The sequence below is a fragment of the Anthonomus grandis genome, chromosome 15 (assembly GCF_022605725.1).
Source record: "Anthonomus grandis grandis chromosome 15, icAntGran1.3, whole genome shotgun sequence".
In the NCBI taxonomy this organism is placed as follows: Eukaryota; Metazoa; Arthropoda; class Insecta; order Coleoptera; family Curculionidae; genus Anthonomus; species Anthonomus grandis.
The window spans coordinates 10,654,672-10,669,027 of NC_065560.1; the positions used below are offsets into that span (position 1 = coordinate 10,654,672).

A 14,356-nucleotide genomic window follows, 5' to 3' on the forward strand; every position below is an offset into this window, starting at 1 on the left:
GAACAATTCAACACATAATAAAAAATGTATTTAGAACTGTTATTTTTTAACTAAATATTATTAAAATAACAGGGTTATGAACAAATATTGTACTTACTTTGAAGTTCACAACTTTAAAATACTGAAGTAGGACCAAAAACTTAAAACACATTCAATATCGATTTTTTACTTTCGCGTGCAAAAATAGAAAATTGACGATACCTCCACTTTAACTGCTGGCGATCAACTAAATACTAAATTCATGAGATAAACAAATACGGCCGGTCTACGTAGCTTCGTGTTCACTCGGATTCCTTAAAAAGTGTTAGGCTTTTGTCATATGGTGCGTGTGCCCTGCCCTACCCTAATATTTAAAATATCTGAATTGATCCTATCATGGCACCTTCCAATAGCTACTTTTTCTTGCCTTCCAGTTAAGTGTGACCTAATCCGCTTTAATGTTACATTAAGGATTTCATTTAAGAATAACTTATAAAAAGAATTTTGTAATTCAAATAACCAAGTCAAAATAAGAAATAAAAACTCTAAATCTACAAGGTCAGTTATTGTCCTTAATGCGGTACTTATGGTGACATATTAGGCCATTTCGTGCATCATCAGACCGGACGTTCAACACAACATTCACAATATAAAGATTTAATGACTAGCAAAAAAACTATATTTAAATTAATGTGTTATTGTTATTATGATGCATTTTTTAACATGCATCTGTCGTGATTTATGACATTGTAAAAAGCCTATTGAGAATGCAACAAAACCCTTCGACCTCCATATACATATGTTTTGGTAGCCTTAACACGTTAAAAGAATGTGCGGTGCAGCTTTAAAAGGAAACGTGTTCGGGTACTCACTCGTTAATTTTATACTAATTACTTTTAAAATTAAGAAAGTGGACGCCAGTCGAAGATTGCACTTGTAAGATTTATTATTATGTACGCACTAGCCACAGTTTAATTTGTTTGTTAGTTCTGAGATTAATGGTTTGTTTTGGTTATCTGTTAAAGTGTACAGGTTTTTTTTGGTGTTTCGAGATTTTATTCGCGACGGAAGGTCAAAATTGTGTACATTTGGTAATGGTTTATTTTATAATAACAGTTTATTTTTGATTGTAAATATGCACTGTTTAAGATTGGCAGTTTTTTAAATTTAGAACTTTGACAATGTACCCGAATTTTTTAAATAAATGCTTATTATAAGTCTAATTAGAAAGAACTATAGTGTTCTATTTGAAAAAAATCAGACGGAAATTAATTCATTTACTGTATAACGTTTGTAAAACAAATATATTTTATATAGTAAAAAAATTATAATAGTATTGGGCTTCACAATTATATTACACCAAGTATGTATTGAAAAGATAAGTCAAAAATTAGTTTAGGTTTTATTAAAAAAAGGGTTTATTTAGAAAATTAGAACTTTATACTAAAATTTAAACTTTTGGAAGCAAATTATGCTACCTTTGAAAAGCAATTTTGTATTATTATAACAAAATTCCAAAACATGGCTTTGTTGGATAGCAGCATACACATGTGTCAAGTTTTTATGCTGCTATCAAACAAAGCCATGTTTTGGAACTTTATTATAAGAATACAAAATTGCTTTACAAAGGTAGCATAATATACCTCAAAAGATTTATATATACAGGGTGTTTCGTTGATCATGTTACAAACTTCTAGGGCAGATAGAAAACGTCAAAAGAAAAACAAAAGTTTATATAAACATGGGTCCGGAAAAGCTTCCTCAGGGAGCTAGAGCTCTTTGAAAATAACCTTTAAAAACTGCACATAAAAGCACCTTTTTTATGTAAAAACCATAGAAACATCATAAACTAATGCCCAAGCGGGCAGAAATTAAAGTCTTAAAGAAATGGGCCTAAATTTACCAAATACTCTCCTGATTCTGAAGCCCCTGGTAAATATTTTTTTTATTTAGGAGGTTCAAAAGAATAAACGTACTAACAATAATTTATCTCCCAAAATTGGTTGCGGTAGCTAAAGTAGTTCCGGAGCTATTAAAAAAAACTAGTTTTTAAAGAAATATTTTAAAAGCATAGGAACATCATAGTCTAATGCCCAAGCGGGCAGAAATTAAAGTCTTAAAGAAATAGGCCTAAATTTACCAACTACTCTCCTGATTCTGAAGCCCCTGGTAAATATTTTTTTTATTTAGTAGGTTCAAAAGAATAAACGTACTAACAATAATTTATCTCCCAAAATTGGTTGCGGTAGCTAAAGTAGTTCCGGAGCTATTAAAAAAAAACTAGTTTTTAAAGGTTATTTTCAAAGAGCTCTAGCTCCCTGAGGAAGCTTTTCCGGACCCATGTTTATATGAACTTTTGTTTTTCTTTTGACGTTTTCTATCTGCCCTAGAAGTTTATAACATGATCAACGAAACTTTTGTCCTCCATTGTATATAAATATTTATATATTTTATATAAAAAATATATTTTTTCCAATATTTTATAGCATATTCCTTGGCAGTCAATACTGCTTGATATCGACTAGGTAGAGACTCGATGAGGTTTTGGAAAATTTCCAGTGAAATCTTCTTCCATTCTTCCTGTACAGTTTCTCAAAGTTCATGCTTATTTGCTATATTTTTTTTTCGAATTTCCCTTTTTAAATGGTCCCAAAGGTTCTCAATAGGGCTGAGATGGAGTGTTTTGGGTCATTGTATTGTTGAAATGTCCAGCGTAAGGGCATTTCTTCCTCCTCATAGGGTATCATTACATTTTTAAGGACATCCTTGTAGACAAAACGATCTACTTATTCGTCCATTTTCACTATAGGACCAGTGCCAGATCGCGAAAAGAATCCCGACATCATAATGTTCCCACCACCATGTTTTACTGTTGATATTTGATATTTAACATCGAATCGAATCTTTTGCCCACTGGTCTTCTTACAGTCAATCAGTTCGTACAGTCTATTACTCACATTAACACTGAACATTTCCCTTACTTCTTCGTTAATCTCACGTGGACATTTTCTTGGAGTCGCAACAGACAATCTTCTGATTGTTCTGTTTTTTTTGGGGCGATCTATTTTTGGGAGCGTTTTCACATTGCCTACTAACCAATTATTCCTTGACATTTATGATACTGAACCCTCACTAATTCTCAAATTTCTTGCAATTATTTTTTGCTTGAGCCCATTATTTTTTAGCATAAAACTTTTTTTTCAGCTCTTCTGAAAAATATTTGTTTTTTCCTATAATTTAGATTCTTTTGGCTGCTATTAGCTACAATGTGCATTAGCCATCAAACAACAATAAACTAAATATATACATAGAAAAATTCTTTTGTTCATCCCAAAAAACAATAAACATGGTAATAAATTAATGCACACAACAACTATTTATCTGTAAAAAAATATGCACCTACAAAAGTATTTAATGTATCATAAAATATTTGTACCTTTATTGGCTGGACTGTAATAATTTAAAAAAAAATTCAATACTTTTGTCCGCCACTGTATATGACTTGTTGAATTATACAGATTTTGTTACAACCATTTTATTGATTTTAATCACTATTTTAGTACTTTGGTGAGGTTAACCTCAGTTAAAAACAATAATAATTTTTATAGTACCACAACAATCTATTTGCATCTTGCGAGATATTCATGCTAGGCGTCATAAAAAAAATATTAGAAATCTTAAGCAATACAAGTAATTTTTTTTCAAATAAATGCTGGATCAAATGGTATTTTGTATTAGAAAACCATATTTATATAAAATGTCCGAAAACTGATATTCTAAAAATAAAGAATCCTTTCATCCTGAAATGTTCAGATGAAAATGATCGAAGCACATCCCATGAAAATTTAAATTAACTGTATTGTGTTATATAATTTAACTCCATATATTTTCCAACAAAAATTAAAGGTGTTTGTTCTATAAATTATAAATAAAGAAATCATTGTAAAAAGAAAGGTCATTAGTTAACGAAACAATTTTGGGCACCCAGGTCATTTACGAAAAACGCTCGGATAAAGAAGGGTCCAGTGATACCTTAAGGTACTTTTATATAGATTTTTATGACTTCTGAGTTTTACATCGCTACCGTATTCATAGCAATGATCTTTTATTTTAATTTTCCTTAAATATTTACCAGTTCGTCGAGTAAATGCTGGAAATACTGACCTTAAGCCTACATGCAATAAATAAGTAGATCAAAATGCTCTCAGGCATTTTAAATCGTCTAGGGGAGATTTAATGACATTCATCAATTATTCGCTGTCGCAGATCTTCCGGAGTTTGTCTTAAAGAAAAAGAAGGAGTTGATTAGATGGGTACCAAATAAATGTCAGCCCAAACATTAAATTTTTTCGGTTGTTGCGTATGCACTTGAAAGATTTTTAAGATTTGAATTAATTTTGGAAAAAAAACTAGAAAATAGATCTAGTTCTTGAACTATTGTCTATGGATGAAACTTTTGTTTTGTCAATATCCGCTTAATATCATATAGTATTGCCAAGCATTCTCTATTTGACGTCTTTTATGCGCTACTGGCCACGAAGTTCTAAAACCAACTCCAAAATATTTTTTCGGTAGACTTGTTTTTTGAATTGATTACTAAGGAGTTAGATAGTTCTATAAACCCATACATTGTTTGCAAAAAAAGTGAAATTATTTACCCCCTTTTACCAATTGAGTATACTGCTATCACGGTTAAGACATTTTTATGACGATTCTACAACGAAATTGACTGACAGAGTAGAGTTGTTGTTGCAAAGAGTTGTTGCAACAACAACTCTAACTGTTACAAAGTTTTCTTAATAAAAATATTTTAAACCAATTTTCTGTATCTGTGCTCCTTTGTGGTGAAAGTAATACTTCTCCCTTAGCTCGTCAACTACCTTGTAAAGTTGTCTCGTTTTCATAGTTGAATGCCCTACATAATGACTACTGCTTAGTTTCATTTTGAAAAGGTAGCCAGTTAATTAATTAACCAGCGATCAGGAAAGGATATCTGCTAAGGGTATCTATAAGACGTAATTTACTTTTATTAAGAAATAATTTGCGCATTGCTGCAATTTATCTAAATTGGAGCCCCATTTTTTCTTACCGGTTTTATATTTTTTGTGAGCCACTATATGTTTTACGTAGATAGTAGCAATTTAATAAAACCCGAGGGTTATAATCTAGGTAAAAATACCTTCAAAATAAGGCGCCAGTCGACTACTCTTTACTCTTTCATTTTAAGATTTAAGATTTTAGAAATGAGTTCGCTCTCCACTCAAAAATTGACATTTCCAAGCGTTTTTTTGAAAATAATATGGATGGGCAAAATTGGTTTTGTTTCGTTTCCAAATGGTTACTCTGTATTTACATTTTTTGAAGGATTGCTAATAATCCGTAAATATTTGAATTTTGTAGATTTTTCCTCAAACTAATAAATTAGGTACCTAGTTTAGACCTTATATTTGATATAGATTAATTTAATGATTTTAGTGAATTTTGAGTCCATTCAAAATCAGAAAAGTCAAAACATTATTCAACTTCATTATTATCTACCCCATAAAATTCTATTGTTCGGTTACTTGAGGACAGGAAGAAAGATTAATTTTACGGCCAGTTTTCAGGCCAGGACTGTAACTTATTTGACCAAAGATTTATATTTCTAGTAGATAAAACCAACTTTTTTACTCTTACGACACAAAATTACTTGTTTCTAATTTAGTTTAGTACAAGCGGTTTATTGGATTTACTCTCTTAATAAAAAAATGTCTGACTTACCCATTAAAAAGTGTTCGCAAAGATGTGGTTAGAGCTTTGTTACCTATAAATTCCCAGCTATATAACGGCATCGACGTATCCTGGATATGTTCCTTGACTGCACTATCCACTAAAATTCCAGTAATGTTTAAATATTCCATCCGAGACTTAATGAGTCGATCACGTCGTTTACTTTCTGTATCTGTTATATACAGATTATATATTAATTTAATTGAATATTATATATTAATTTATTTAAAATAAATACTAATAATTATCATACTTATGCAATAACTAAATACTACGAACTTACCTACATAAGACAAAATGTTATTTTTCCGCTTCTTTATTTGAGGAGTGACTTATCAAAACGCATTTTGTCCAATCTAGGACAAAAATGAGTTTGAAGTGGTTCTGAACTCATAAAGGCCCGATGCAGGCATACCCATATAGAGAATGTAGCAAATCCAATTTTGTCCCATAGTAATTTAAAGGCAAAATCTGTCATACGCATCAAACCGCATTATGTCCTGACTTTTAACCGCTTCATTTCGCATTATGTCCATTTACTGCTTGGCAGCGCCACCAGCCGGCATTATTACACCAGCCGGCATTATTATTGTCAATCTAGTTACGTTGTTGTTGTTTTTTTTTGTTACACGTGCTGCTGCTTTTTTTGTGTTTAAATTTAGGTATAGTAAATGCACTTTTTGTTGTTTATTACCAAAATAAAACATGAATCTTGATCAAGGTGTGTCGGTAGGTGAGCATAGTGAGAGTTCACGCAAAAGGTTAAAACGAAAACATAAAAGAGAACAAGAATATGAAAATAGGTAAGTAAGAATGTGTATAGTGTGTATCTGTATGTACAAGTATGTGATGGTGTATTAAAGTAAGTTTTTACAATATTCTATGCTAATAGGATTACAAAAAAGGATGTTACTGATGTGTACAAACAGTGGTTATATTATAGACCTATCATTTCATTAGAACTTTTTTAACCAATTTTTTTAATTTTTTCTTTGCAGATATATAGACAAAGATCCACTACTACAAAATTTTCATTCTCCTTGCCAACACAGCGAGGGCCGATTTGGGTGTCTGGGGATTCCGCGAAATGTTCTGGCCAGAGCAAAAAGGACTGTATTTTTTAAACCAGATAAAAGAGAGCAAGATCATTTTTGATGGATGTGAAAATACCTCTGCGTAGTCGTCCTCGAGGTCCAGTAAGAAAAAAACAGCGTCACACTATTGCGGTAAAGTACTTTTTATTTTCTGCAGAAAATGAAAAACTGTTTGTTCAAAGATTTTCCAAAAATTTTTTAATATTGGTCAAAGAAGATTAAACACGATTGCAGAAGGTATAAGAACTGGAACAGGTGTGATAAACAAGAGAGGGGGAGATCGCAAAAGTATTAGGTTTTCTGAAAAGTCATTAAAAGTGAAGGAATTTATTTCGAAGTTAAAAGCATGTGAAAGCCATTATGCTAGGAATAAAAGTAAGAGACTTTATCTGCTTTCTACCCTTAGTGTTAATAAGTTATTTAAAATGTACAGCGTGGAGGAACACCTTGGGGTTAAAAATACATTTTTGTCAAAAATCTTCTCAACAAAATTTAACTTGGGTTTCGGTTCACCGGCTTATGATATTTGTAGCTACTGTTTAAGAACTAGATCTGTGATACAATCCCGTGCAGACGAGCAAGAAAAGCAACATTTAATTACCTGTTTGGCTATTCACAAGGCAAGGGCTAAGGCTTTTCATGAACTGATGAAGGCTAAACCATACGGCAGTGTCACGTATGTGTTTGACTTACAGCAAGTCCAGTCTTTACCCAAACTTACTATTGGAGAGTGTTTTTATGCACGCCAGGTATCTTTTGATTATTTTTGCATAACAGATGTCGAAATGAAACATCCGCAGTTCTATATATGGGACGAAACACAGGCTGGTCGGAGATCTGAGGAAATAAGCTCAGCCTTAACCAACTTCTTGCAGAATATTCAGTTGGATGATACCATTAACACCATTCGGCTCTTTCCAAATGGGTGTGGTGGTCAAAATAAGAACCAACATGTCATACACGCTCTTGCCTATTGGTTGCTTAAAAAGTCTCTGCAATACGTAGAAAATATAACTTGTTTCTTTCCAGTTCGCAGCTACTCATACTTACCACCGAATCGAGTCTTTGGCCAAGTTGAAAAGAAAATCCGAAGAATTGAAAAAATTCTTGACCCTGGTGGATACCACAGAGCTTATAAAGAGATTGCAGATATCAAAATTTTAGGAACCGATTGGCATATAAAAGATTATATAGATTTAATGAAAATTCTTAAAAAAGTTAAAAGAATAGGTGAAATGAAAAGGATCTTTTTCCAAAAATTAAGAACTAATAAAGGGATAGAAATTAAAATTAAACTTGAGCCAACATATCGGTACGACGACGTCCCAAAACAGTTTTTATCAATTTGCAAGAGCGGTTATAGCTTCAATAAAGACTTGAAAGTGCGTTCCGTTCGACCCCTGACTAATAATATAAAACCGGAAAAGAAGAATGATATACGTATGCTTTAAGAAAATAGATTTGGATAAAATTGGGAAGAAATTATTCCACTATCTACCTCCCGTTTTTACAATAAGGTGTTTCAAGAAAATTTGGAGGTGATAGACGACGCTGACGATCCGGAAGAAAAGTGTCTTTGTCTTGAGGAAGAAAAGGAACTAAAGCATATTTAAAATGTAAAAATAAAACCTTTTGTTTTTTTAATAAATAAATCTTTGTCCTGCTTTGAATTTTAGTAAAAATCGCTAAATAGGTTTTATATTTTTATTTGTTGTTAAAATACTAATGAAAAAACGTAAAATAATAAATTCTAACTAAAAAACAAAAAACTAGGTATTATTTCAAATTCCATATTTAGAGGAGTGACTTATCAAAACGCATTTTGTCCTATATGATGAATCAAAGCGCATTTTGTCCTAGAATTTTATTACTTTTTTTAAAAACTCTGCTATTTTTAGTTTAAATAACGTAATTTTTTATATCTGGGGATGTATAACGCTCGATTTTACACATTATTTTACTCTAAACCATTTTGGTTTAGCTGTAAGTCATTTTTGCTCATTATTGAGAAACTGGATTTAGATGACATAATGAGCTTTGATAAGTCACTTCTCATTTGCTCTATTCTGAACAACCTATTATCCGTAATATCTATATAACAGATATCTGTTATATAGATATTACGGATATAATCATCACGAAGAAAGTAAAAACAGCAGGGTGGCTTCATAAAATAAATTCCGGACCTGTACGACCTCATAAATTATTATACGGTCGGGAGCAGTACTAGGGTCTCGGGGTACCATACATCTAAATTACAAGTTGTAGTTTAAAATATCGTTAGACCATTTGATGCTCTTGCCGTTATCCATTATGTTAGTAAGATAATACATACAAGTAAAAACAAATTAATAATTTGATTAGCGGTTTTTTATAAATTATAACATTTTTGTAGTGATATTGTGACTGTGATGCTATATCATAATATGTTGCTATATTTTAGTTAAAAGTGAGTATTTTTGAAATATTCTTTTTCTTATTAGTTATACTGTCTAAATAAAATTCCTGGTTTTGTTTATACGTATTAGTAAAAATGAAATATATTAGAAATACAAAATAATGCCTCGACAATTATTGTTGCCTCTTCAAGCATAAATTATAGCATTTCTTAACATTGTAACTAGCTATTTAAACTTAACTTATTAAATTGCCTTGAAAGAAAACGGTAAAAATATTTCTCGCCAAAAAGTAAATTTTAATTCTCAACTGCCTGCAAACTGCCCATTTTCCATTATGGTACATATTTTTAGAACTAATTTGATTATACCTTTTTTGCTAGCAGTTTATATAGCCTTGCAAACATTTTAAATTCATGTCTATTTATCTCTATTCAAGTATTAATAATGATAATTGACCCAAGAAGCACAAGTAAGAAGAGTAGATATGCACACAAGGACAATCTTCATCAACATGCCGACATTGATGTAATATAAATAACCAGAAAAGAAGGTCGAGGATTAATCAGTATATAGTCCACAAAATTGTAAGAAAGGGCTTAATATCAATAGCGATCATGACCATAGCAGTGAATATAAAGAAACAGAAGAATTTAACCCAAACAAGTCTGAAACAAAGCAAATTAAGCAGTATCTAAATCAATGAATGATGATTGAATTGAGAAATAAAAATCCAAACCCCTACATATACATGTTGCAAAAGAAACAGAAGCACTGATAATAGCATGCCAAGATCAAGCAATCAAAACAAAGTTTATGAAAGCAAAAATAATAAAAGCTATGTGTGAACAAAAATGCAGACTCTACCATGTTTTTTTACGGTTTTACCAATTCAAATATCCTTAACCGCTCATCTTAATCCTGTAGGCTCTTTTGCTTTTATAAGACCAGTACATCTGTTAGCTGGTTCTTAGTAATTTTAGAGTTCCGTAATACCTAAAGACGAATAAACGTACCATGTATGTTCTTGGTAGAACTTACAACTTTTGCGACGTCGAGAATGCTTGTATTATGCTAGAGCGTTTGCACTCAGCAGAACCAAGTAATCCTCTTCTATAATACTAATATTACTATTTATTCCAATAAGACCATTGTGCTACTGTTTCTCTAGATAACTAAGCAATCTTTTTGACTAACTACAACACAAATAATCTTGATAACATCTACCAATAATCAGCAGCCTATTTTCATATAGTACAATCTGGAAACGTAACGAACCTCATCCCTTAGCAAGAAAATGGTAATCTTTTTGTAATTTTGAATATGTAGTGTTAGTAAGAGGCTGTAATAATCCCTATACAGAGGACTGAATCTGTCTTGAGTACTTTTCCACCGTTGAGTAGGGATTCTGGAGACGCTGTTATGTAGAATCTATTTGCCGTTCTTTTATCTTCGAGACATTCTAAAGTAATTTGTTACATAATTCATGGATTTAAAATTAGTTCTAAGATTTTCCAGAATTTTAGACTAACTTTCAAATTAATTCTATGTATATGAAGAGTTTTTAAATTAATTATTTATATGTCTTTCCGGAATTAAGTATACCTTCTTGCATTTTCAAGGTTTTGGGAGTAGTTTTTTACACCTTCCAGACATTTCGCAAATTTATTTAGTAGATAAAAATTAAAAACAATATTCTTTTGGAGGATTGTTGGTCTAATTATATAATGAAGTAGAAGCCACTTATAATAATATTATTTATGTCCGATTTAAAAGGCGCGCTAATGTTCTGACTTGAAGTTCAACTAAACTGTCAACTGGCCTCCCAGCGGTGACACGGCTACTTATAGTAGACCACTTTCGTTCTAGATTCGCTAACCTTCCACGCGTCTCCAGGGCTGGGATTCTAAAATCACGATTCGACACGATTACTCGATATGACTGATTCTAAATAAAATTTTCAGTCGTGCGGATTGCCTATTTTTTAACGATTTGGTGACGACACGCTTTGGTATATCGTGTACACCAGAAGATATAGCTTCTTCCTTTTTTAATACGTGCATAATGTAACAGCATCCTTTTTTAAACGTATTTGTTTCATTTATTGTTTACCAATAGTCATACCAGGCATTTTTAGTTATTATATATATTATCTATAATACCAGGTTTTCATTAGTATATCAAGAAGCTTTCTTAAACACAACAACTAATAGATTTAATTCGACCCTATTTTCCACAACCTTCTTTAATAATAAAGGCAGAGGAAATAGAGTTACCATTGAGTGGGCAGTTTTAGTACATCAAGATTTTATGCCACATATTGTTACCAAAGAAGCATTGGACAAGATTTTAAATTTGAAATTAGCGAAACTACTACAAGTCATTGGATCCATCCATAAAATTACTGAAATTATTGACAATCACCTTGCTGACAAATTCATTAATTTTTCAAATATAAGAGATTAGAGAAATTATTAAATTAACATTTATAGAGAGATCCAATTTCCCTGGTGTTCTAGGTCCTATTGATTGCACACATGTTGAAACGTTCCATATTAAAACGTTTAAACATACCAAAAGTGGATGAACACAACAAGTTTTTGTGATTTTCCATGAATTCAATTCGAATGATTTTCCAATGGATAGTGATGGTTTTAAACGACAATTTTTTATTTTAAAGAAATGATATAGGCATATATTTAAATAAAAAAAACACGAAGGCGAAAAAAATTAACAAAATAAATGAAAACTCTTGTGTTTATCAATAGAAAAGACAATTGACGCTTCCATCTGTCAAATATTAGGGAAAATAACAAATATATCCCAAGAAACCTAAACCAAATCGAATAAAACGAGTTTAGCCGACGATTGAAATTTAGAATCACCCTTGTCGTCACGACTGGGTCGCGATCGAATTCGAAGTCGTGATCGTATCGAGATCGAGTCGTGATTTTAGAATCCCAGCCCAGATATGTCTTGCGACACTTGAGTGATTCCAGAATGACAAAGAACAGCTGGTATTCGCGACGTTGCCAATATCGTTACATTGCCGCCTGCTCATTTCGTTTCGAAATTATTCCAAAGATGGTGGATGTCGATATCGGCGAAAAAAAGTACCCGTTTGCAACTGGGACTCTTGTAGAAATAACAATTAATGCTTTTCTCCCGAGAACGAGGGCACATTATAACTTGTACCCTTGTAGACCACTTTTTACATGCTGCGATCCATTCTCCAGTCCAGGTTATTGAGTCCGCATGCGAGTTTGAGATTTTCGAGGCTTGTCAGATCCTCGGCAATCAACTACTTCTTTAAGAGGCCACAAAGCGTCCGAAACGTCCTTATAGGTTTTTAAAAAAATTCAAAAAAATAATGATAAAATCCGCGTAAAATCTAGTAATTTTCATTGCCCATCGTGCAATTTAAATAATCGTTTATTTTGTCCAAGCGTTCATAATTAATTTAATAATTGGTCTATTTCATTGACTTTAAGAAAAATTATTATCTGACGTTAAGACGAGGGAGAGAAGCGATTCGTCAACAATTAGAGTCCAAAAAATCAATGTCAAGGTCAAGAATTTTTTTTAATTATCGGCGTAAATTAAAACTATTCTGGAAGAAATGGGGTCTTGCTACAATAAGTTTAAGAAGTATAACGAGAAGATTATTTTTCAATCACTTTTATTAAATAGTAATGTGCTGGCGCTAATACATTTGGACAAGAACAAATCCAATGTACAGCAAATCAGTTAGTCGAGTTTTTTTCGAAGCGTTTCTTTGAAGTTCAACACTGCACAAAAAACTTATCACTTCTACTATCAAACATGTAGAAGCGATGAGTTTTTTATGGCGGTGGTTTCATAATGGTTAGTAGGGCTTCTCCATCGAATACAAGAACATATGGACTGGTTTATGTCCCGTAACATATTTAAATAACAAATCGGTTCTATACATTAACGAAGTATAATGCCCTTGAAAAATATTTTTCAGTATACTGGGAAAATAGAGATATGGCTTATGTCCAAAATTTAATTGATTCTATGACAAAAAAGACGTGCGGAAATTATTAGCAGAAGGGATACAACACCAAGAAGGATCAGTTTTTTTATTATTAAATCAAGCATTTTGTCATAGATTCATTTATGGAAATATAGATTAACTTATCAATATTAAATTTATAGTATTGAAAGGTGTTTTTACTATATACACATTTAAGTAAAATCATTGTTCTTATCAATAAATTCAATCAGGTAAAATCGATTGTAAAAATTAATTCCACATTTTCCATTTATTTATGGGATTTCCTATGAGTAACTGTGATATATATTATATTTTCACAATATTAAAAAATTATGCGTAAACCAAAATAATTCCTCGTTTAAAACCAACTGCTAAAATTGAATTGCTCTACTGTTTCTCAAACATTTAATATTTTATAATCAAATAATAATATGCAAGCTGTGTGCAATGGACCCCGAAACATTAGTCCACGATACCTAACATTAACTAATAAAACATCAAATACAGAAATTCAAATAGACGATACTGGACATTATGCAACTAAATGATATGAGTCGCTAATTGACTTAAAGCGCTAAAAATCCAACTTATTATCTTCCTTACATTATAAATTACATGCAGGAACATTTTTCGATAGGGATTACTTGATTTTTGTGCCCACGATAACGTAACGATTATAAATAAAACGTTAGTTTTAAAATTTTAGGAATATATTTTTAATGAAATATTTCTATATCAATTAAGACATATTACTTATATTAATACTTTGTTAATATAAATTAACCGATCGAATAAATTTATTAATGAATCAACATGACACATAATGGATTATTAAAAACTATTCATGGCCTTAAAAATAAAAAACTACGAATACAGAGGGGTTTTGGGAAAGTAATTAAAAACATTTATGTAGAAAATCTCGAGCCTTCTTTTCACATAAAAACAATACGAAGGGGTTAACGGAACCTTGTCTTGCCACTTCGTCGGCCCGCTCATTGCCCTCAACACCTTGGTGTCCTGGGACCCACCTCAGTCTCACTTCCTTGTGTGCTGCAAGCCTTTCCAATGCGTCTCTGCATTACTGGACTAGCGCTGAACTG

At 31.7% G+C, this 14,356-nt stretch overlaps 1 protein-coding gene across 1 annotated transcript in view; it reads left to right on the forward strand.

Annotated features, from left to right (window-relative positions):
* The first annotated feature begins 921 nt into the window (after positions 1-921).
* LOC126744889 (ATP-binding cassette sub-family C member 4-like) overlaps positions 922-14,356 on the forward strand; it is a 53,799-nt gene continuing 40,364 nt past the window's right edge. The window contains exon 1 of the mRNA XM_050452457.1: positions 922-1,070. The gene's annotated coding sequence lies outside the window, so the exon portion shown is untranslated. The remainder of the gene's footprint in view (positions 1,071-14,356) is intronic.